Here is a 22,975-nt window from a genome sequence, read left to right as displayed (position 1 = left end):
GTAAGCTAAACTTCTTGGGGTCTCGCTGTTATTGGTGGAGAACATCATGTTCGTTCAGGGAATGTTTGTACTTACATATCTTAAAATGGAATATATTAACCATTTGTCCCTCTGGTGACTACTGACTATTGAGTCAAGATAAGTAGTTTAGACTAGAAGCTGAGCTTGTAAATAGCAAAAATTGGGCTAAACAAATCCCAGCCCGAATCCCTAGTGGATGGATTGCTGGGATCTTTGTCAGACTGGAGGATTCTGAGGTCAGGGACAGAGAAATTAAGTTTGAAAGGAGACTGCAAGACAGTTTACCTTGAGATTCTTTAGCAGGTGCAGGAAAGCTGGAGTTAGGACCTTTCAAGAAACATTTATAGCCTGCAATAAAACATTTGTAAAATTAAGATTGGGTTTTCTGTTGTAAGGGTTGATATTGCTAAAAAACCCAGAAAGATAGCAAGTCAAGCAATGCTTCTTACAAGCTGGCAAAAATAACATATGCAGGATCGTTAGCTTCACTCCCAGAAATGAAACCTTCCTTTCTGTGCCATGCCTAGGTAGACACACAAACACCTGCAGCCCACCTCCTCATTTCCATACACGGGCACAAGACACCCAGGTTTCAGAATATTTCGATGAGTCTATCCGTGGATAGGTGAGGTGTTTGATCTGCAGCACGCCACGCCAGCTGGCTGTGAGCTGCAGTGCTTCCAGACCAGACTTGCTCTCCAGTCGGACAGCTAGAACCGCAGGTGGAGTGGATGCTCGACTGTCTGCACCTGGCTGTCTAGACAACGTGTTCCTACCTATAAGCTATCATCTGTGTTGATAGTATCTCTTGCCCTTCAAGCGGTCCCTTTGAAGACCGCAGCGGCCTTATATTTTTGCTGTATTTCTTTATAACGTGACCTCAAAGGGTAAAAGGATAAATGAAATTTTGTTTCCGGACTCAAGCTAGCTGGTAACAATGCAGTGAAAAGGAAAGGCTTTGCTGAGTGCTTAGCCTCTTTGCTCTCCAGGTTGCAAAACCTGCATGGTTGTAGGTTCAAAGCCATGGAGCTCAACAAAATGGTTGTATCTCATGGTTACATCCCTTTGCCTGCATGGAGTTCGTCTAACCCAGATCATAAGTCCTTTGGGAATACAAGCCAGGGTTGGTTCAAATCCAGTGGAATTGTGTTTCATCTGGTGACACAGATTGCAGCCATGCAAGTTCTGCCCTTTCCTTTTGTAGGTACTGCTTCTGTTTTTAAAATAATGCACCATTTTGGGCTTTGTTCGTCCATTGATTATCTTTCTTATTTTATCTAATGCTCTGTCATCAATTTCTGAGGCCTGTTCAGGTTCTTTGGCCCATCTGCAAAACAACCTAAACTCTGCTTTGAATTTGAGGTTGTACAGTCCATCACCCATGCTGTCCTCATAATACTTCTTCTGCTGTAGATAATACTCTTTTCCGTAAGAAATATTATATGACAACTCATCAGCTCAGTTGCCTAATTGCATTTATTTATCTGACTCTTATTAATGTCTTTAGGGTCTTAACTTCATCCAAGGTCACAGTTATGGAGTTTTCCAGTAGCTGTTCCTTATTCCTTTCTTACAGTGGATGAGAACTTTCTATAGTTCATAGTTTTTCATATTCCTGAGGTACCTCATGTTTGGAAGACACTATCAGCATATTTTATTTACCAGAGAAACAGATTATTAAGGAGACTAAGCAGATAATTAATTGCTTGGGGAAAAGTCTTGACAAAAGAAACTGAGTTTGAGAAAAGGAGAGGTACATGGGAAAGGAGTTATTAATCTCCCACATGTATTTTGCACTAGGAAAGCTTTAACAGGATCACTCCACAGAGGGTACCTGCCTCCAGCTATGATAAAATGTATTTTCAAATCAGGAAGCTTTATATTTAATACTACTCAGAGAGAGAGAACCTGGTTTTTGCAAACGTGGCGATCATGCCTAGAAAGCTAAATATTCTTGGTTGATGTGATCAGAAAAATAACCACAGGAGTAGGTAGCAATACCTTCAGATGCTTAGTTAGCCTTCTGAATTTTTCTGTTAAATAGGTTTACACTGAGACTGCAGTGAGAAAAAACTAGAATTTCTTGTGCTCTAAATTAAAATTTGCACAAATGTGGAAGAGTCACAGCCTTCCAGTTACTTCTTGTAAGTGTGAAATTCTAGTGCCAGAGACAGCTTGGTGATGCAGAAAATATCTGACCCCCTCAAGAAGAGAGGCAAAAGAAGAAGAGTTGTTTATAAAATGATATTTTATTACTGAGTTATGCAAAAAGGGCAAATGCTCTTCATCTTATCAATCTGACACCTTAGTCTAATCATTTGAATATAAATAATATTGTGATTTTGCAGACATAAGTCAATATAATGATAGTAGATGGAATGCTTTCTTTGTAAGACATGAGGTGTAGATTTCCTTCTTAAGACTCAACTATGTAAAGTGTTTCTTTACATTCCTCCAGGTATCCAGGTCTTTTCTGAAGGAAGCAAGAGAAGCTGTAGGTAACTGACATCTTAGCAAAAACCCAAATATTCTGTTTTTTCTTTTTCAGGTAATACTAAGGTCTTGAGCAATACATTTTCAGGACTTCAGAGCGTTGAGTATCTGACCTTAGGATTACAGGTATATTTTGGTCTATATGGAATATGTGATTGATACTATCACCTTCTTTTTCCATGTATCCTCTGAGAAGACAGCCTTCCATTTCTGGTATTTGCTGTCTTGTCACCCTTGTGACCATAGCTGAAAATACACTTCTGACTTCTGTGGGTCCCTGAGCCAGTTGCTCTTCTTGATGGACAGAGTAATGGGAAATCCCCCATTGCTTACCAACGTCTTTCTGTATGTTTTGCAAGATTTTATTTCTGATCAGTTCCACCTTATTTAGGCCTGTGACACTTACAATATGTTGGACATTTCCAAGCTCTGGTGTTTTGAGCAATCATTAAATGAACAATATATTTTAAAGTTGGATGGTTTGTCCCTTTTGCTTCCTGATCTCAGGAAAGACCATGTCCCATGAACTGCTATTTTGATGTAAGCATGTTTGTGTGCAAAAAACCCTGCATAATGATGATGAGCAACTGCATAGTTGGGGGTCCTGGAGAGTGGTGTGCACAAAGAGTAAGGGAGAAGAACAACTTTGACCAGTGAAAACATTAAAAAGACTCATGAATAATACAAAACAGTGTATTAATGGGTGACACAGCCTTCATGATTTTGGGGAATTTGTCCAGCAGGCTGCTTTCTTACACGCTGTCTTCTGCCTTTCTGAATATAAGCTCTTTCAGGAAAGAAGTGTTTGCACAGCACCTTGTCTGTTTGGGAAGCCACTGTAGTCCAAATTCCACTGAAGATAAGGCAGAAAATGAGCCAGAATGAAGGAAATTGTATTTCATGCTGTAGCTCTAAATCATGTCAGACATGATAGCTGAGTACTCCGCAGTCTGAACCCAGTATAATGAGTGCAACCCTGAAAAAAAGAAAGGTGAGATTTAATCATATTTTGCTTTGAAACTTTAATCTAATAAAAGGTATCATTTTCTTTATTTTGTGTTGTTTAAGGGATAACGACTACCATACTAGGCTGAAGGTATTAAATCCTTCTTGTTCTTCCTGCTACCTCTGTGACCACATCCAAATGCCCAGGAAAATTTATCAAGCTGAAGGCATATTGCTGTCAGTTTCACATCCTAAAATGAGTTGAGAGCAGGCTTAATCCAGCTGTTTTCTGGGTACTTAGCTATGTAGTCTGATGGTGGTAGACTAGTTGCAGATGCGCAGTGTAATTATGTCTGTATGATCGTAATTATTTTAGCAGCTGCCATTACTTTAGATTTTTCCAAGAATGAGTAGTTTGTGAGCAAGCTGTGGAGTGAGCTATTTTGCCTTTGTGAGATGGTGAATTTATAACCGGACTGGGGACTGCTTTGGATTCTTATCAATTCTTTCAAGATTTACAGCATATTATTTCCTCTGCAAATGGATTTCTAACATACAATTTGTTTATGTTGTAATCCCACCAGTTTTTCTGGAAGAAACCTTCAAAATGAAAAACTGTCTTTGAAGTAGAAATTAAAAGCAGTCAGTTCAGCAATTTAAGGGGCTGGAACTGATGAAAGTTTCTATAATTTATTATTAGAGAAAAGTCACATTCATATCTGTGTCAGTTGGGTCACCTAATGAAACTCACATGGGAGAAAGGATATTATCCTTATGGCACCCACAGCAGAGGTATTCCAGATTTGGACAGGATGTTCCAAACCAGAGAGTCTACATGCGGCAAAGCAGCCGCAGCTGATCCTGGAAGATGTGCCTCAACAAGTGGAAAGTGTTGGTTAAGAGGTGTAAGATCAAGGTTTTGGCTAATACACTGGCTGATATGCCACAGGAGCATACGGGCATCTGGCTAGTAACTCTACCTGCCATGACCACTCATCTAGTCATCGCTTGTTATCGCTGTTCAGGCTGCTGGTCGCTCATTAAGACTGGAGAAAAAGCATGAGGCTTGTAATGTCAGGGAATTGGTACGAGGACAAATATTTACGAGGCATAAATCAATGTGGTCTTGTGAGCTCAATTAAGTTATGGTGTTTACTTATACCATGTCCTATTTCAGGAAAGCCTGAAGGCTGGTCTTTAAATCCACCCCTATTCAGAGGAGTAGCCACATCCAGGAGGTATAGATTTCCAAAAGTTAAGCTCACCTGAAAAGCTTGTAATCTTTATATGACTGCAACTGAGAAAAAATGGATTATAGGAGTTCACCAGACATGAACATCCCAAGAAGATTTGACAAAACCCTAATAATCACAAAATGGGTGGTGGAGGGAGAAAGACCTGAAACTGAAAGCAGATGCATAGATGCCAACTTATCCTTTCCTCTGGTACATGAATCTTTCTTTCTAAGTCTCCACAGTTGTTGAGCAAAGGTAGGAAATGTGACCAAAATATATCCAAAATAGGACCTCTAAAAGCTGAGACGGTAAACAAAATGAAGATAAAATTTATTTTAAATCCAATGACTTGTTGGTAGTCTAGTCTAATTCCTATGTATTCATTGTGAGTGGACAGGAAAGGTAATGTTTGTCTTTGCATCTTCCTCACCTCAGAGCCACTAATCCCAAGAGAAATATCTCAGCTTCCAGCTAAAGTATTTTCTGGGGAGATGCCATTTTATGACAATCAATCAATCAATCAATCAATCAGTCAGTCACTCACTGTTTTAGGATGTTGGTTGTCTGTAGGATTAATACTCTTAAGTCAAAGCTTCAGCTTTCTGTTGGAAAACCAGTATAATTTGAAAAATTTCACCATAACAGTTTGGAAAAATATAGAGAAATGTCAAGAGACCACCAAGAGAAAGTGCCAGAAGTCTGAATTTGAAGACTGGAATGTAGCACAAAATGAACACACTTCAAGGAACTGCAAAGGGAATGGTCTGTTGGCACTACTTCAGGTGGGAACTCAATGCTAGTAACAAAATTTCCCAACTAGAAGAAACTGCAATCATGACAACAGGAAATAAATATTTTGTGCTACAAAAGAAGATTTTAGGGGGATGGAGACAGAAACCAACGAGGTTAGTTAATATTTATTCTTCCATGAGAATTTCCCATCATCTCCCTTCAAAATATTATCAGAAAATGCTCTGCAGAGGACGACAGTGCTGTGCTTTGGATCTGCTTGCAATTCATAGCAGCTGTCCCTTCAGTTTTCTGAAAACAGCAAACCAATAAAATATCATGAACAACTTTCTAGTGTGGAGCTTTCACAAGCTCTTTGCTTGGACACCAATGATGGGTTAAACTAACTTGGTACGAGGAAGCTGACATTTTACTTTCAAAAGGTCAGTTACAGCCTGACAGCTTCAGCAACAAAATGTTGTCAAAAGTATGAGTCCAAAAAGATAAAGATATCGTGTGTGCTGTCTGTGTGCTGTGTGCCCCAATTTATTTTACAGTGAACATTGCGAACAAAAATCCGGAGGGATACAACACTTATGACTAAGAAAGAGCTGTATGCAGGATGGTATATCATAACTTTTATTTTCTGATGTACATCATGTTGAAACAGTTTCACGCAACATTGCTCATTCCTGTTCCCAAAAATGCTGTTTACTGAGAGGAGAATTCAAATCCCAAAGTTCAGGAAATAAAGCTCAAATTGTTTCTGTCTGCTTCAGCAGCGGCTGTTCTTCGTTCTTAGTTCCGCTCCCTTCTCTACCACTTCCATTGCTCCTGTTGTTTCAGCTGCTGCTCCGTTTCCCTTTCATCTTGTCAATCCCTGCCAGCAGTGAGGGTTCGAGTTCCCATTCCCCTGGGGCTGGGGGCAGCTTTCCCGCACTTTGCCTGCACTGCTGAGATGAAAAGACGGTTGCATTGTTTATTTCCCATGATACCATCTTCTTTTTGCTACTTAACTCGAAGGTGCAGTACCCCCTTCTCTCCTTCTGAGAGCATACAGCATTTCCCAGCTTCAGGGAAAGGCAGAACAGCAGCTTGAGAAGGATATTTATGTGTTGGACTTCTGTCATGCTGAGGACTCAACTGCCCAGGAGGTTTTCATCTTCCTAGAGCTGGGGCCAGATGTGTCCAGAGGGAGAAGATGAGCAGGATTGAGGTTGATTATTTGTAAGGATGCTATTGCAGAGCAAGTCACCTCTGGGGGACTCTGCAGGTGGAGACCATTTGCACTCTGAGGCCTCACTTTAGACTTATGTCTCTTTAGGCAGAGGCTCATTCCTTTACAAGCTGTTACCCCACCATCTCTTTGAACAAATGAATAAGCAAACTGCTTGGGTTCATGGTTCATATGTGTTCTTCTAAACATAAGCTCCACGGGCTTTACACCCACCTTTTCAATCGACAGCAGCAAGTAATATTGGCAGCTCACTGCCTGCAATGCACTTTTTGCCGCAGAACAGCAGGAGGTGGAACATGTTTTCTCTGCTTTGGAGAACCAGGGAGAAGGACCAGGTGTGAATTCCCCAGAACAGCATCGAAGAACGCCAATTATGCAGATGGTTTTCACATATAGAGTAAAAAAGAAAACAAATGTTGTTACGTTGAGGCACCATCCCTGGAGGTATTTAAAAGACGGGTAGACATAGCACTTGGAGATATAGTGTAGTGATGTTTTTTGTCAGAGTTAGGTTGATGGTTGGACTAGATGATCTGAAAGGTCCCTTCCAAGCTAGGCAATTCTGTGATTCTATGATTCTATGTATATTATTGCTCACTATTTGCACGTGTTGGAAGGTATTGTCTCTGATTCTCCTCTCATTTATTTTATTATTATCAATCTGATAAAAGCAACAGAATTATCTGTGGTATTAGGACAAAGCATTCCTTTGTTTCACTCCTCCTTTCTCTCTCTTTCTTTTTTGCCTTTTTTTTTAACCACCAATATGCCTATTAGCGCATTTTTATTATATAATCCAACAGGTAAACGTAAAACTGCCAACTGAAGAATTCAGAGTTTTTTATTAAAACTGGGGGCTATGGGTTCAGACACAAGAAAATTTTCAGTGGAAAACAAAGATACACAGAGCCTGTGCTTATTATCACAGATAGTCTCTATGCTTAGGAAAGATGGACACTGATTTCATACCAGAGAAAATGCGTAGAAACTATGATAAAAAAAAGACACAGATCAATAGCAAGGCATGGAGGTTTTTTTTACTAAAAGAAGGGCTCTGCCAAACATGAGCAAATCCAAGTCTTGTTCATTGGTATACTCATTAAATGGGTAAAAAAATATAATAAGGTACTAAAAATATTGACAAAGTAGTGAGTGCATTAGTGGAAAATGTGCCACTGAAAAACAAAGTCAAAATCAAATCCGTAAATTCCCTTTTTGCTCAAGGTAGCTAGCAAATACACACACAACTGTGGACCACGCTCAGTGCTGTAAGTGGTAAAAGGACATTTTTGCTAGGCTTTTTGGCAGAGGTATGAAAGATGCCTGTGTGGGAAACCAAATAAAGAAATTGACCAAATTGAAAGTAAGGAGAAATAAATATTAGCAAAAAAATAAAACGAAAGGCCAAGTAAAAGCTGGCTGTGAATGTGAAATAGCACCTTGAATGAAGTCCCAATTCTCGTCTGTGATTTATTGGTACAGTCTCTGGGCACTTGTGGTTTATTTAAACAGGAAAAGTAGTTGCTATGTACAACTACCATTGCTACTCAGCAACCCGTGGAGTTACTGAGAGCTATGGCGAACTTCTGAAAGTAGATTTACCGCTATGCAATTAGTGGCTTCTGGTTGTGGCAATATCTACTGTTGACAATTCTTACCTCTGATTCCCCTCCTGATATGCTTCATTGCTATAAATCAAATCGCATTATTTGCTGAGGGACCTGGAAGAATGATGTGTGGTATGAGGGTGAAAGGTTTCTTTGCTGATCTCTCTTGGGGATCAGATGTGCAGAGCCTGAATAGCAGAGTAACCTGACCTGCAATTTTAGAGGATATTGTGGAAGAACTTCTGCACTCTTAAAATCAACAGCTATTATTCAATCAGGATAATGAACCATGGAAATTAATTCAGTGGTTGTCAACTGGAAAGACTAAGAACAGAGGAGCAGATATTTACAATCCATCCTGCAAAGAACTAGAGGCTCCTTGTATGTTCTTGAGAACATAACACTGAGCCTCAGGGTCTTAGCTTTGTGTATATGCTTGTGAGGGCTTACCAACCTTATAACATTAAGGAATCACAGAATCACAGAATGGTTCGGGTTGGAAGAGACCTTAAATATCACCTAGTTCCAACCCCCCTGCCCTGGGCAGGGACACCTCCCCCTAGATCAGGTTGTTCAAAGCCCCATCCAGCCTGGCCTTGAACACCTCCAGGGACGGGGCATCCACAGCTTCTCTGGGCAGCCTGTTCCAGTGCCTCACCACCCTCACAGTAAAGAATTTCTTCCTGATACCCAATCTAAATCTACCCTCCTTCAGTTTGAGGCCATTACCCTGTGTCCTATCATAACACTCCCTGAAAAACAGTCCTTCCTCATCCTTCCTGTAGGCCCCCTTTAGGTACTGGAAGGCTGCTATAAGGTCTCCTCAGAGCCTTCTCTTCTCTAGGCTGAACAGCCCCAACAATGTCTGCCTGTCCTCATAGCTTTAACATAAATTATAGGTGTTAAATAAGTGTTTGGACATCTATGTAACCTACAAGAGAAAGGAAAAGTCAATGAATTGAAGCCCTTTTACTCCAGGATCATGGCAGCCACAAGGAACAGAGGAGGGAGAACACTTATGTGTCATAGGAGGAAGATGGGAATTGCTTCAAAGGTGTCTTCCTTGCAGACCCTTGGATAATATCACCTTGAATGGTCACTTTCTTTAGTGTCCCCACCTGGACATGACTTACGTACATGCATGTCCTTTTTAAAATCCTTATATCATAGATCATTCTTGGTGACTTTGGCTGAAAAGTTATTTATGGTACTATCCTCTGTGCCATAGAGCGTTGTCTTTGCATTGAACAGAACCAGGGAGAAGATAACCTAGAATGGTTATTTCCTTTTCTGCAGTGACTGATGGCGTTTCGTTTTCTCTTCAGTGAGGTCCAGGAAAGGGATGTGGTATGGTTGCACTATTCCCACTGCAAGCTCTGAGGGACCTTTGCACTTCAGCCCTCTTCTGAGGTGGATGTGTTCCATGGCAGATGTAGCTCAGCATGTTATTGTCATGCTTCTGACACTGCTGCACTGCTGTAGAAAAGCAAAGGGTTGAGGAGTGAGATGTTCAGCTATGATGAACACCCATTCCTTGCCCATGTTGGGGAAAGGGTGCCCTGCGGCACCTCTCCTCCTCATGGTGCTGTTTATAGCCTGTGTCAGAGGATGCAACCACTTAATAAGTAGGAGCACAAAAAAATGTGTTGAGCTCCAGTAGCAGCGGGTATCAACAAGACTGTAAGTAAATGCGATGGATGTACCAAACATGTAACACTAAGAGAGGAGGAGCCTGTATATACTGGCTTCAAATTAAAAGCACAACATGCATGTGAGCAAGGCAGAGATTTGCAGACATTGAGATGCTGCAGTTCAGAGCCTTTCTAGATGCTCAAGCGGCTGGGTGGTCTGTGCTGCAGAGGTGTTTGCACCAGCCGTAAGTGTGCTGGCTCAACACCAGGAGCAGCAAATACTGTAGCGTGGGAGAAGAAGAGCATAAACTGGGGAAGGGCAGTACACAGTTTTCTGCATCTGTGCTAGTTCTCCAGTGCTGGCTCATGTATCTACCCAACCTTGTCCAGTGCCACCCAAACGGTGCAGACTGGAGGAATATGAACAGCTGGTAAAATGTCCCTCTTGCATGACAGTGGCTTTCATGAAAGGTGTGCTTTTGCTCTGTGCTGTTATGATACCTTTATTACAACTAATAATGTGTATAATTGAGACTTCATTAAATGATCATGGATTTGTTTTTATTATGAGATGTACATAAAACTATGAGACTTGAATAAAACCATTCTTTCACTAAAAATGTGCCGCAGGCACTTGGAGTCTGAGACACTGGGAGTGATTCAGGTGCCTAATCCTATCTCCCCAATACCGTTTTAGACACATCTGAGTGTCAGAGGATTTTGTTTGAGGTTGTCAAATATATAAGAGGATCTATGGGAGACCTATGCTCCCTCTTTGGAGCATAGCTGGAGGGCAGCAGAGATATTTGTACAGGTACTTTTGAATACCTTTAGGTGTTAGATGCCTATGTGTAGGCACCGGAATCTACCTACTGAATCACAGAGGCTGGAAACATGAAAATGAAACCAAAGTGTTGCTCCATGAAATAAAAGATTGCAGAAGCATGTGGGGGTGGTTGTTCAAAACACGTAATCTTTCCTGGGACAGGTCTTCTAAATGGTTAATTATCTGATATTGTGCTGCTTGACTACCTCTGCTTCGGTTTTGGCTTAACAAGTTGCTCTGAGCATGGTGTACCGAAGGGGAGAATCTGCCAAGGAAGAAAGAGTGCACGTTCCACAGAATAATTTTAAGAAGAAGAACTGAAAAAAAAAAGGAAAAGTATAATTATAGGTGTGTGTATATATATATTCCATATATATTTTTCCTAATAGATGCCATGAAATGGAATTGTGAGAATATATTCACGTCCATTGATTAATAAATATCAATATTTCTATTATTAAAAAAATTGTAATGTGAAATAATGATCTATATAATAATTACAAGTCAGAGTGGTAGGCATGTAATGACATGAAAAACTCTGAAAAGCTACTGGTTATTAACTAAAAGGCAAGCATCCAGTGCATACCCACAATAAAAAATATATAACTTTTCCTTTGGGTGTAGCACCATGTGGAGACTGTGATCTTGACCTTTCACTTCTTCAGTGATGAGCTCAAAAGAAAATTCATGGTGTTTCATCTCCATACCTTCCTGAGTCTGCCATTTCCCAAGATATTATGTCAAAGAAATATCTCAAAGAAATTTTTCAGAATTTCAGTCATTCCTTGCAAGTTACGTTTTCTAGAACTTTGATGGTTCTCTTTTCTCTCCTCATTTCTCTTCAGTTAAGCCACTTCATGAAGTTCCGTGCAAAAAACTGGGTGCAAAATTCCAACAGAGACCATACCAATACAGCAGCAGGACTATTTCACTTGTTTTTCAGGATGCAAGTATTTTTTAGGTGTCCCAGGATAGTGTTAACTCTTTTTTGTAATAGCGTGTTAAGCTTGTAAGCCACCACCCACTCCCAGACTCTTTTCTCTCTGACCATAAGATCTGTACCTGTATTTGTGCAGCTGATCATTCCTGCCAAAGGAAAATATGCCTCTCAGTGCCATTTTTTTCTTTCAAAGTATCAAGATCATTTTCAGTCTACTCCTTTTCACCAACAGCTATTTGAGGATTATTGTGTGCAAATTTAATATGCAGACTTTATTCTTTCATCCATTTTGTTAAGGAAAATACTTGCAACCAAATGAAAATAATTACAATCAAATTAATAAAATATTGAAAAACACATGTAAAATCTTACTTGAGAAATTCTTTCAGGTTAACAGAAAGAATCAATAAATACTCTCCAGGATCAATGTCTCTGACAATTTTCAGGCAGATCATAGTATTTTCTTCTAGAGTTTGCTTATAAGAATGTTGTATGAAGTGGTGACAAATGCTATAATTAAGTCCTGACATAGATATGCTTTTTTTAAGAGTAACAAGGTTCACGGAATCATGACAAAAGCTAGTTTATTTGATTTGTCTTAGTTTCTTCTAGACAAATCTATTACCTGTTTATTAGTGGGTTTTTTTTCTGGCATCAAGGTGGTACAAGTAGTATGACTATTTATTCTCCTATATTTCTAGAAATTACAGCCCAGATGATCATCCTCTCTTTTCCTGACCCTCTCTTCCCTTTTAACGAGTTACATTTGCCCTTTTCATCTCTTCTGGTGCTTCACCCATGGACTGTGGATTTTCTGAGAAATAAAGATTCAGAAGGTTCCTCACCCAATTCCCTCAATGCCCAGAAGAGCGGTTGTCAGACCCAGCCTGCTTGAAATAATTAAATTACCTGTGTGCCCTCTTACCTTAAGGTAATGTCTGGCCTTGTTGTCATATGTGTTAGTCAGCCTGTCATGATGCTGATTGGTCCCTATTTATGTATTTAAATGACATTCTAGTGACAGTGGCTTAACGTAAGCAATGAATCCACGTCATATTGGAGTGCAAATACCGTAGCACAAATAACTGTGTTCATATGAGAAAAACTTAACTCCTTCATACAGCTTCATTCTTGAAGGAAGACACTAAAAGCAGCTTAAAAGACATTCACGTCTTACATTAATATTAAACGCTACTTTGATCAACATACTGGTAACTTAAGAGGGAACTCAAAAGAGGAAATTTTAACCTAAAGATTTAGGCTCCCATTACCAGACCAGCTATTGGGAAGACAATATCTTGACAGTAAGCATACAAAACCCATGACACAGGAAGAAAAGCCAAGACACATAGGGTCTTATTTTGCCGTAATAAGGAGTTTTTACCTGCAGATGAAGAAATTGGTGACAGGAATTAACAGCGGTAGATCCCTCGCCAGTGCTGGCAGCAGGATGGGACAGCGGAAGCTGGAGGTGTGGGACAGGACTCTGCTGAAATCTCTTTTACACGGGTCTTAGGAAGCGGAGAGATTGCATTGTAGGAGGGGATGAATTTGCACGGCTCCAAAAACTCCTGCAAAGGCAATAAAGAAAGATCACTGTAAAGGGAGCACCATATCTCACCAACAGTGAATGACATAATTTCTACACTGAATGGTACCATTGTGTTTCTGAAGCTTGATCTCATCAAAGGATATCACCAGCTGCAACAAGCTTCTGCTTTCTATCTGCCAAATGTTTCAGCACACACTGGTCTGAGATGGTATGAAAAGCTAACATCTGGAGTTTATTCAGCCTCCAAAATTTTTCAAGATATGTTTTCATGTATTATTTTAGTACACCTCCAATATCTTTAATGGCACTGATGACTTCATAGAACATGACATAACCCATAAAGTTGTGTTTCACTGTCTTATTGTACAAAAATTCCCCTCAGAGTAAATAGAAATGCTTCTTAAACAACGACATCCTTTAATTTTTGGTCATATTTCTTCACCCACGTGAATGCTTTTTAACCTGAGGAAGGTAACAGCAACTGGCAGAGCAATAGCTCCCAGAGCTGGTACAGAAGGCTGGGGTTTTCTCCTGGTTTGTCCAAAACCAGGCCTCTTTTTGTGGCAACTTGATATTCAGGCATCCTTCTACTGTTTGCCTTGTTCATGCAAGAAAATTTTCATGCACAAGCTTTTTTAATATGCTAACTTATAAACAAAAAATATGATAAGTACACTGAAAGAGGGATGCTTCTGAGGGAGGAAAAAAAATAAATTTTGTAAGACAGTATTTGCCACTAAGGATTTGCTGTCTTTTCACTTAGACGTATACCCAAGCAAGCTTTAATTAATTTGTTTGCTCCTTGGGGACTGGCTATGCAAACGCAGACTAGTAGCCAAAGCATTTGCCCGGTGTCTCAGGTACATTTTGCAACCTGTGGCAACTAAGAACTGTGCTAATAGGCTAAGAACTAAGGTTACATCGTTATGCTGTTAGCTATAATCAACCTAAAAGTAAAGTAATACAAACTTTGTCTGATGTCTTCAATCTGGGCAGACAACAGCGCTTTTTGATCCAGATTTGTCTGTGAAACTAGCCACTGTCAACCCCGCAAAGAAGTTAAACTAAGCAGAAGCAAGGAACTGATACCCTAAAGTAAGCGGGATATGCAGACCATGTACAAGATGAGTAGAATAAAAGGATATTATTTTTTTAATGGGATATTTACAAAAGAAGGAATGACAAGAGAAGGGCATAATCAAGAGAATGATTTGAGGTCTGTGAAAAAAACCCCTTACACTGAGAAATTTAAGGAATTCACCCATTTATCTCATCAAAGAGAAGTTTAGAAAGCAGTTTGCCCGCGGCCTGTAATTAGGGTCTTTAAGTCCTTTTGTAAGCATTCAAGTGCACGACAATATCCCATAGTTAAAAGGGGAAGAGAGAAAAAAATAAATGAAAAGGATATTTATCTAGTCTTTTTGCAGAGAGAGATTTTTGTGACAACTGATTTTCACCACTGAAGTAGCTTGCTATGGCTTTTGGAAGATTCTCCGTCGTTTGGGATGTTAAGCTTAGCGTGGATGTTTTCCAAAAGATACTTGTTCAGTCTAACCACATGTCATGTACTCTGTGTCTAAGTCATTGGGGTCAGACTTCAGTCACAAGGGTTTTGCGCGTGTGCCTTGTTGGTTGCATGAGAGAGGAAGGCTGCTGGTGAAGTGCCTCCTGCTGAACAGTTTTTCATTTCAAAGCTTAAAATATGTAGATGGCACTGTGACCTTGAAAACTCAGAAAAATCACTGAGCATCCACCACTGTCTGTGGTAATGCGTGAGCTAGAGGATATGCAGAAACCTTGTATTTCAAGGGCTTCATCTGACACATACACACCTAGGATTGCCAGGGGCTATTATTTGGACTACTTATCTTGTCACTTAATGTTCTTTTGATCATGTCATTGTATTGAAGCTGCCAACGTCTGTGTCTTGCACAAGCATCAAGAGGCATTCAAGGGGCATGAGCAGTCTGACACCAAAGATTTAGAGTTGTCAGAATCAGTCACTTGTTGGAGACAGCAATGGTGTAGGGTTATTTAATTAATGGGAAGATTTTCCAGAGGTGGTACTGACTTAACTGTAGTATCATACATGACTGCAGTGGAAATTTTCTCAGGCTTACTTGCATTGTCTGCATTAATGTGGCTGTCTGATCTTCACATTATTTCTTTTCAGCTCCAAGGGTCTGACCTAACAACTTGCCAAATATTCATAGTCTTTCCAAAATGGGAGTTACATGAAGATGCCATTGTTAGAACTTGCTAAAAGGTCTGTGATGCTCAAGATGATCAGGGTTTGCCAGGTCATGTGAGGATGGGGTCTGTCTGACAGCATAAGGATAAAGTAGCAGTTCAGAAATGCTACTCCTAGGCATTTTTTTTTTTTTATGTTTTCTTTTTCCAGTCCACATCAAGAGTAAACAAAAGTGTTGTTTTGTCAACAGATGCCTTTCTGTTGTTCCTGTGCTGGCTGTTTTTGAGGGGCCATTGCAGAACCATAGGAAACTCAGGCAAAAGGGCTGCAGGAAATTCCTCCAGGGCTGTTCTCTGTGACCAGTTCAATGAGGACTCCGGCAGACAGGGTCAGTCAGGTAACCTTCAGACAGATCCGGCTGGGAAGACACCTGATATCTGTCCTGAATGCTCATAGCAGGATTTTTAGTCCATTCCCAGAGTAATTCAAGCTGAGATGCCGTTCCACTCACTGAGATGCTCTTTGCTTTGACCTTGTAAACAGGCACTTTACTTTGCTGTAGCACTTGTGGTTTTGTGGTCATCTTCTTTTTATTTGAAAGTGTTAGAACACATTAAAGTCGAACTCTGTCTTGACATCTAATTCCCTCTGGAATCAGGATCCTGTAGCCTGTCACTGACCTGCCCTGTAGGGAGAATTGCAGAGACAGCGTAAATAACCGAGGAAATATCAGATGCCAGCCAGGCAATAGACTCTCCAGTTACCGATGCCAAGTAGAGAATGAGGTTGTTCTATGTGATCCACTTTGTGATTTTTCTCATTTCTTCAGATACAGCAGAGACTGCAGAAAGTGACCGTGTAACCACATTAGTCAATGACCCCTCTTTGTTCTCTGAAGTTTGTTAAGGGAACTGAAGAGGTAATGCTTTTGTGCTGAAGAGCCAAAAAAATTAGATTGAAGCCAGAGACTTGTTTCTAAAAATTCTCCAAGGCCCTTTTCTTTTGGTATGTGTCTCTGTTTCCCATAAATGGGCAGGAGGCTAACTGGTGTAGGCTAACTGGTGTATTCCCATTTGAAATGGTTCTTCAATAAGGGTTGGGTCTTTGCCATAATGTTTTGGTGGTGGTGCAGCTGGTTTTTTACATTTTCATTTTAATCATCTCAAAGTGACCCCTCCCAGGGTTTGGGTGGACTTTCCACTGCCTCTGCACATATTAGAGAGCATTTCCTTGCCTGATCCGTGCAAAAGGATTCTTCCGGAAGCCAGCACAGCTTCAATAGGGATATTCTCTTTTGTTCCTTTTGTTCTTCTGATTCTCTAGGGCCTATGTTCCCTCTGTCCATCTGCCTTGCTGGGGATGTGTTTTTAACAGGCTCCTTCGCTGGGAAGTGGGTTTTCACGTGCTTTCGTCTCAGGTTGCATTCATTAGCAAGAACCTTTCAGATGCAATTTGGTGTAAGCAGCTGAAGCTGAACTTTTGTGACCACATAGTTTATTTTATATGTTGTAAATAATTATAAACATATTTTTATTGAGTAACACACAACGCAAATATTCATATGGCTTTTGTATTAGCCTGTCTTAAGTTAATAATTGCTTCAAGATAACTGGTTAACAGGAAGTTAACTTATTCCAAAGAATCAGTAAATTACACGATGGGGATACTGGGATATCGTAATGGTTACCCAGGCTCACCAGCACATTCTCTGGAGTATTCAAATAATGGCAGACTGAGCTGCTGGGGGCAGAGAAAAGTCTCTCTCCAATAAGCAAGGCTGCACGGAGCACACCTGGGCTCTGAGGGGATCGACGTCTGACACACCAGGAAAAGTGGATATCCACCCATGTGAAATTTTCTACTCGGTGTTTAGGATATGCTAGCTGTTTATAAAATGAAAAGTCGGATCCTTAAAAATGTTTCATAAATGTGCAATGCCAAGGAAAGAAATATTAAGAAAGAATATAATACACTTTATTCTATAATTACAGGTATATTATTTTTACGTTTTTAATAAAACAGTAGTCTAAGCAGGACAGTAATACAGAATTGGTATGACAGTGAGAGACGATATGCTCAGCTTCACTAGTCCTGTAAAGAAAAGTGGACTTGTTAAGATTTCTGTACAGAAAAATGAAATCCATTGTTACTCAGTACCTTTTCCCAAGCATGTTAATTGAGGTTTAAAGGATACTGTAGGTAGTATTTATGTATATATGCCAATTTTTAAATGAAATGATAATGTCCAAGATAATTCATCATGCCAAGGTGAAACACACTGGTGACTTAATTAATAAGCATTCTAATTTTGTTTTGTTCAATATGAATCCCATGCTAATGTTGCCTCATTGGGGACAGGATTTTAATGTAGATCCCACCCAGAAAGATCTTATATTCTAATTAGAGTACATGTAAATGAGAGATGAGAAAACGGAGGTAATAATACCATGTAAGATTAAACATGGTTTGTTAGGCCTGTGATTTTTATTTCTGTAATTGGATTTTCATCTGTGTGAAGTATCATTATCACCGTTGCTGGCAAGCAGGGCGAAGTCTGCCTTGAGGAGCTCTGGGTCGAGCTGACAGCTCCAGACAAATGACCAAGCTGCTGAAGGGATGGTTGCTGCCACCTTCTTCCTGGGGCTGGTCCTGCTCCTCGCTGCACAGCTGTCACCCAGCATCTGTGCACGTCTGCTATTCCTCTGCTGAGCCTGAACTATAGTATTTCTCCCCCCCGCTTTTTTTTTTTTTAATTTTTTTTAAATCTGTCTGCAAAGTGAATATGGTCACCATACCAATGAGCTTCCAGGCATTTTGGAAGTGATGCGTCACCAGAAATTGCCCTGCTGACTTAAGTAATCGTCTTACTGCTTAATACACAAGGAATCCGTTGTGCTTAGCTGATTTAAAAGATAATCTCATAGATTTCGACTAAGCAGAAGTCAGATGGGTTTCCACGATGCGGAGCGCATGGGAGGTCCCAAGTTTGCCTGCTCTCACCATCTGAGCTAACAGGAAACTGCTGAGCTGTAGAAACATTTATGCTAATTTCCAATTTGCAAGGGACATATTTATAATCATGGTCTCCTTCCCTTTCTTCACACTTCCCTCATCCAGACAGAAACTAACCTAATGTAGAGTTCAAAATTACCCTCATCAGGCATTTTTGAGGGGCTTCAACTAGGATGCCACTTGGCTTCCTGGGTGGAAGTTCGTCCATTAATGTGCGCCTCAGATGTATGTGTGCACGCTCTCACAGACCAATTTGTCATGGTGATATTGTGTCTACTAAAAAGATAGTTGCAATAAGGTAGCTGTGCCTCCCGTGTTAGACCTCCTTCTAGTATCTGTTTGCATGGCATCACCAAAGTCATGCCGGTGGAGAACCTGGAGGGGTTCATCTCCAGAACCTGTACCACAAGTTCTAAAAATGAGGTATACATGTTTATTTTCAAACGGCCGTGTATTTTGACAGGTAGGCAACATGCCATTGTCTTATCACTTTTCCACCTTCTTCTAGTGGCTTTCAGTCCACTTTACCTATACCTCTAACATATACCTCTACTTGTGCTACCTGTGGTAAGAAAACATTCACAAATTTAATGTTCTTAGACTTTTTAGCTTAGTTATGATTTCTTTTCATGGATAAAATAGTGTTTAATTCCAACTGGCATTGGTCATCCAAAAGCAAAGCACGAGAGTGCACAGAAAAGGCCTATTTTCCTATAGAGGCTGTTTGAAAATTGCAGTTGAGTCCTGATTAACAGCACCCTATGCTTTTTTTGTCTGTGGAAGGCTATTTGACAGCCTGTGTGATGAAGTGACTGAGCACATGGAATACCCCACCACTAAGAATCAATTGTGGCCATCTCCCTGCATGAATGTCAAAAACTGAAGGTCCAGAAGATTGAAGTGCCATTGGACCTATGGTGACCCTTGCTAATGATTTCCACGCTGCTCATGGTGAAGTTGCAGCACTGCCCTCTGCATCACAGCTCTCAGCTCAAAATTAGAAAGCTTTCTCCTTCTGCTGGTCTGGAGAAACTAAATTTCTTGCCCTAGATTTGGAAAAGTCGTTGGCATTGCACTAATAATCTGCAAGCTTGTCATGCGTCTGTGCTTTAACTGATTGTTATTGCTTTAAGTACAACTGAATTAGACAAAGGACAAGCAGCAAGACAACGGTTTACTAGAGCATTTGGTGGCAGATGGTACTGATTACAGGTATGTATGTGTTGGATAGACCAGGACGTGAGTCACCACTCTGTTTATATGAGTGAAACCAGAGTACCAGGAGCAACATTTACAGAAATATCCAGTAGATCAATCAGAGAATTTAGATGGTACTAAATATACATTTATAGACTACTATTGTTCCATCATTAAAAAACGGAGGGAAAGATATTTTAAGAATAAATGAAGAGGACGCAGTTCTGGTACTATATATGGCCACATTAGACAGGGACTCCAGTAGAAGGGGGTTGAAAACCAATGTGCAACTTATTTTGAGATTAAAAGGTCAGTTCTGCATCAAAATTGAGTAATTGGTTTAGGAAGAAGGAGAGGTCGGATGCAGAACAGACACTCACCTCTCCATCCAGCACGGCCGAGCAGACCCCCCTCCTCGGAGGGACACAGCTACGGTCTTTGAGGTAAAGTAGTGGCAGCAGTGGAAATCAAGCGTGAAATTAAGTCACAAAAGGTCAAACAGAATTCTCATTTCAATCATCACAGACAAGTTTTATGGTCCAAGAAACAGGACCTTAAAGGCCTTTAGCTACATTTTTAAGAGGTAGACAACTCTCCAAGTGTGTTTCTCCCACCAAATCCCAAACAGTGTAATGAAAACAGTCCTTATTAAAATAAAGCACTTGAAGTATGTTGTCAGAACGTATATGAATCAAGGGGTAAGGCTTCATGGAAGAACTTGGAACATAAATGTTAAATTCCCTTCAGCTGAAGTAGAGGAAGAATGTATACAAAAGAAAATTACAAATGGAGAAAAAAGTGAAGTGTTTTTACATTACTGGCCAGGGGGAAGCTAACTGGGGGTGATATCCAATATGGGAAATGATGTATTTTTACAAATAATACCTCAGAGGTTGTTGAATTAATGTGTTCTTTTGCCAAAGGGTGCTTTGTGGAGCATTACAAGAATCACGTGGGTTTTTTTGGTTACTGAGCCTTTGACACATGATACATACATAAAGCATCTACTTATGCAGACTGAACAACTCATCAGCTTAAAATCCTTCATCATGTGGAAGAGTACCTTGCTTGGAAGATATATGACGTTAGATACTCTATATGTGATATTAGATACCATGATTTATACTGCTTCTTTGGTGAGTAGGTGGCTTTTAGATTGCAGAAATGCTGTTGTCTATTCCCTTTTGCAGCACCTGAGCTCACCCAGCACCACCTTCCACGCTGGCATCCTGCACAGGGACACGAAGATATGCGTAAGTTGTTTGCTCCTCCAGAGATCTTACGGTCTTCTTGAAGTATTTTCTGCCTTTGCATTCTTCCCAGCTCTTGGAAACATCTGATGGGTGTTTACCCATGGAAACAGAGCTTCTGCTTGTTTGTAAAGCAAATACGGGAATTAATTCCATCCCAAACTTCTCCCATGTGTCTCCTGTCATCCCTTCAGATTTCTATTCCTAAAAAAGGACTCCTACGCCTTTCCATGTGCTTCTTTTAATAATCAGTCACCATCACCCTTTCAATGGGACCTCCTTTTTTTGCTGGAGCTAACTGACTGTTAAGTGTAAGCACATGTACTGACAGGTCTCTGGCCCCAGATAATTTTCTCTTTTCAAGCAGGGTCTGTTGCACACTGATGCTTGAAGGGAGTTTAAAAATTTACCTAACCTCGTTTGAATTGCTCCCTGATTTCTAGTGTTTCTAGAAGTCTCTGAAACAGGACAAATGGTTGTCTGAGCAGGAGCCCAGCATGACTGTCTGTAGGAAGCAGCCACCTTGTTCAATTGAAATATCCACAGCATTGACGTATCATCACTACAGAGCTGACATTAGCTAATTGGGGTAATGAAGATAACCAAATGCTACCGATAGTAAAGGGCTTAGTACCTCCATGCATTAATGGCTAACTTTTTCATACATTTTAATAAATTCCCAGTGTACAGACGACTTTGCTCAGTTAAGTGTAAATATTCAGCTTCAGAACAAATAAGGGACATAAGATCTGAATAATTATTAAACAATAATTATTCAAGAATTCAAGATCTACAATTTTAAATAAAAATCTGTCCTCATCATTTTGATTTTTTATAAAATAATAAGACGAAAAAAAGTAGGTTTTTTTACCCTGTTTTTATTCTGTGTTTTGCCCTGCTTTAAGAAGAGTGTTTCTTCTTTAGTTAGCAGATTTGAATAAAATTGTTTGCAATATAACAAAAGTTTGGCTGATTTCACCATAAACAAAAACCTAACAAATACTAATTTCTGCAAAGTAACATTAGCAATCAGTAAAGTGCTGTATTACAGGAAAAAATAGAGCTGGTAAAAGTTCCATGAGAATTTGACTGGGTCCACTGCTAATTCCCACAGTTTGATTCAAACTAAAATGTGGGCTTTGACAACTAAAACAATGCTGCAGAATAAAAAGAAGCTCTCACTGGAAGAGATGGACTTGACCATGGATATTTTAATGAGGGGTCACGCTTCTATACCAGAGATAATAATCCCCTTTCATGGGTGAGATATCTTTTATTTCATCATGAAAGCTAAACTTGAGTATTACATTTGTTCACATTCAGTTATGGGGTCTGAGTGTGCAATACTGCTTTGTCGTCCCCCGAGCTGTGCTTCGACTCACAATGCGAATGTCACACTGGGGATGGGTGACTTGACATTGACAAGTGATTTCTTGACTTCTAGAAAAAAACTTCTCCACATGACAGGTCCATCACACTATAAGGCAATTGTGCTCTTTCACTCTCTATCTTACATAGCAAGACATACCACAAATAAAATACTGCACAGGGCAAGGATCAAAAGAATAATGTTTTTCCTTAGACACTAATGATTTTTTATTTTTCCACTGTGCATTTGTTGAACTTAATCACTTATAAATTAACAGATTTATGAATCACTTAGAGCAGTTTACTTGTTGTACATCACCATATATATTGATAATGCCACGAGAATATTAAATGCAATTATTCATAATGCTATGCTGCACAAGCTTTCTCAAGTAATTAAGTCCCTGATTTAAATCCCACTGAAATCAGTAATATAAACAGTGGGTTCTATGAGCTTTGGACCAGTCCTCGTTTAGAATACTCCTGGTATTCCAGTCCTGGACTTAGCTTCTTGGTGAGTATAGATGCTCCAGAAGAAAAATACAAATTGTGAGCAAGTAATTTCACCCAAGAGTTTACCCAGATGTGCGCGTTATTTATGGGGCCATATAGTTTATTGGGCCATGTAATTTACTAATTTTTATCCAGTCAGAGCATATCAGAATTTCAAATCCACCATGCCCTTAGCTAGCCCCTAAACTAGAAATCATAAGCAGAGAGGAATGCACACTGATTGTAATA

General features: G+C 40.0%; 1 long non-coding RNA gene across 2 annotated transcripts; it reads right to left on the bottom strand.

Moving 5' to 3' along the window:
• Positions 1 to 312: 312 nt before the first annotated feature.
• LOC134508556 (uncharacterized) lies at positions 313 to 13,227 on the bottom strand. Of its 2 annotated transcripts, XR_010069084.1 has the most exons (4): positions 13,049 to 13,227; positions 6,874 to 6,965; positions 3,331 to 3,490; positions 313 to 369 (listed from the first exon to the last, which is right to left on the bottom strand). It is a non-coding gene; the product is annotated as an uncharacterized LOC134508556 (long non-coding RNA). The 2 variants fall into 2 exon arrangements; XR_010069083.1 differs by lacking the exon at positions 313 to 369 and having other exon boundaries at positions 2,797 to 3,490.
• Positions 13,228 to 22,975: the final 9,748 nt, after the last annotated feature.

This window comes from Chroicocephalus ridibundus, chromosome Z, assembly GCF_963924245.1.
Source record: "Chroicocephalus ridibundus chromosome Z, bChrRid1.1, whole genome shotgun sequence".
In the NCBI taxonomy this organism is placed as follows: domain Eukaryota; kingdom Metazoa; phylum Chordata; class Aves; order Charadriiformes; family Laridae; genus Chroicocephalus; species Chroicocephalus ridibundus.
This window is presented reverse-complemented; position numbering and strand designations above follow the sequence as displayed.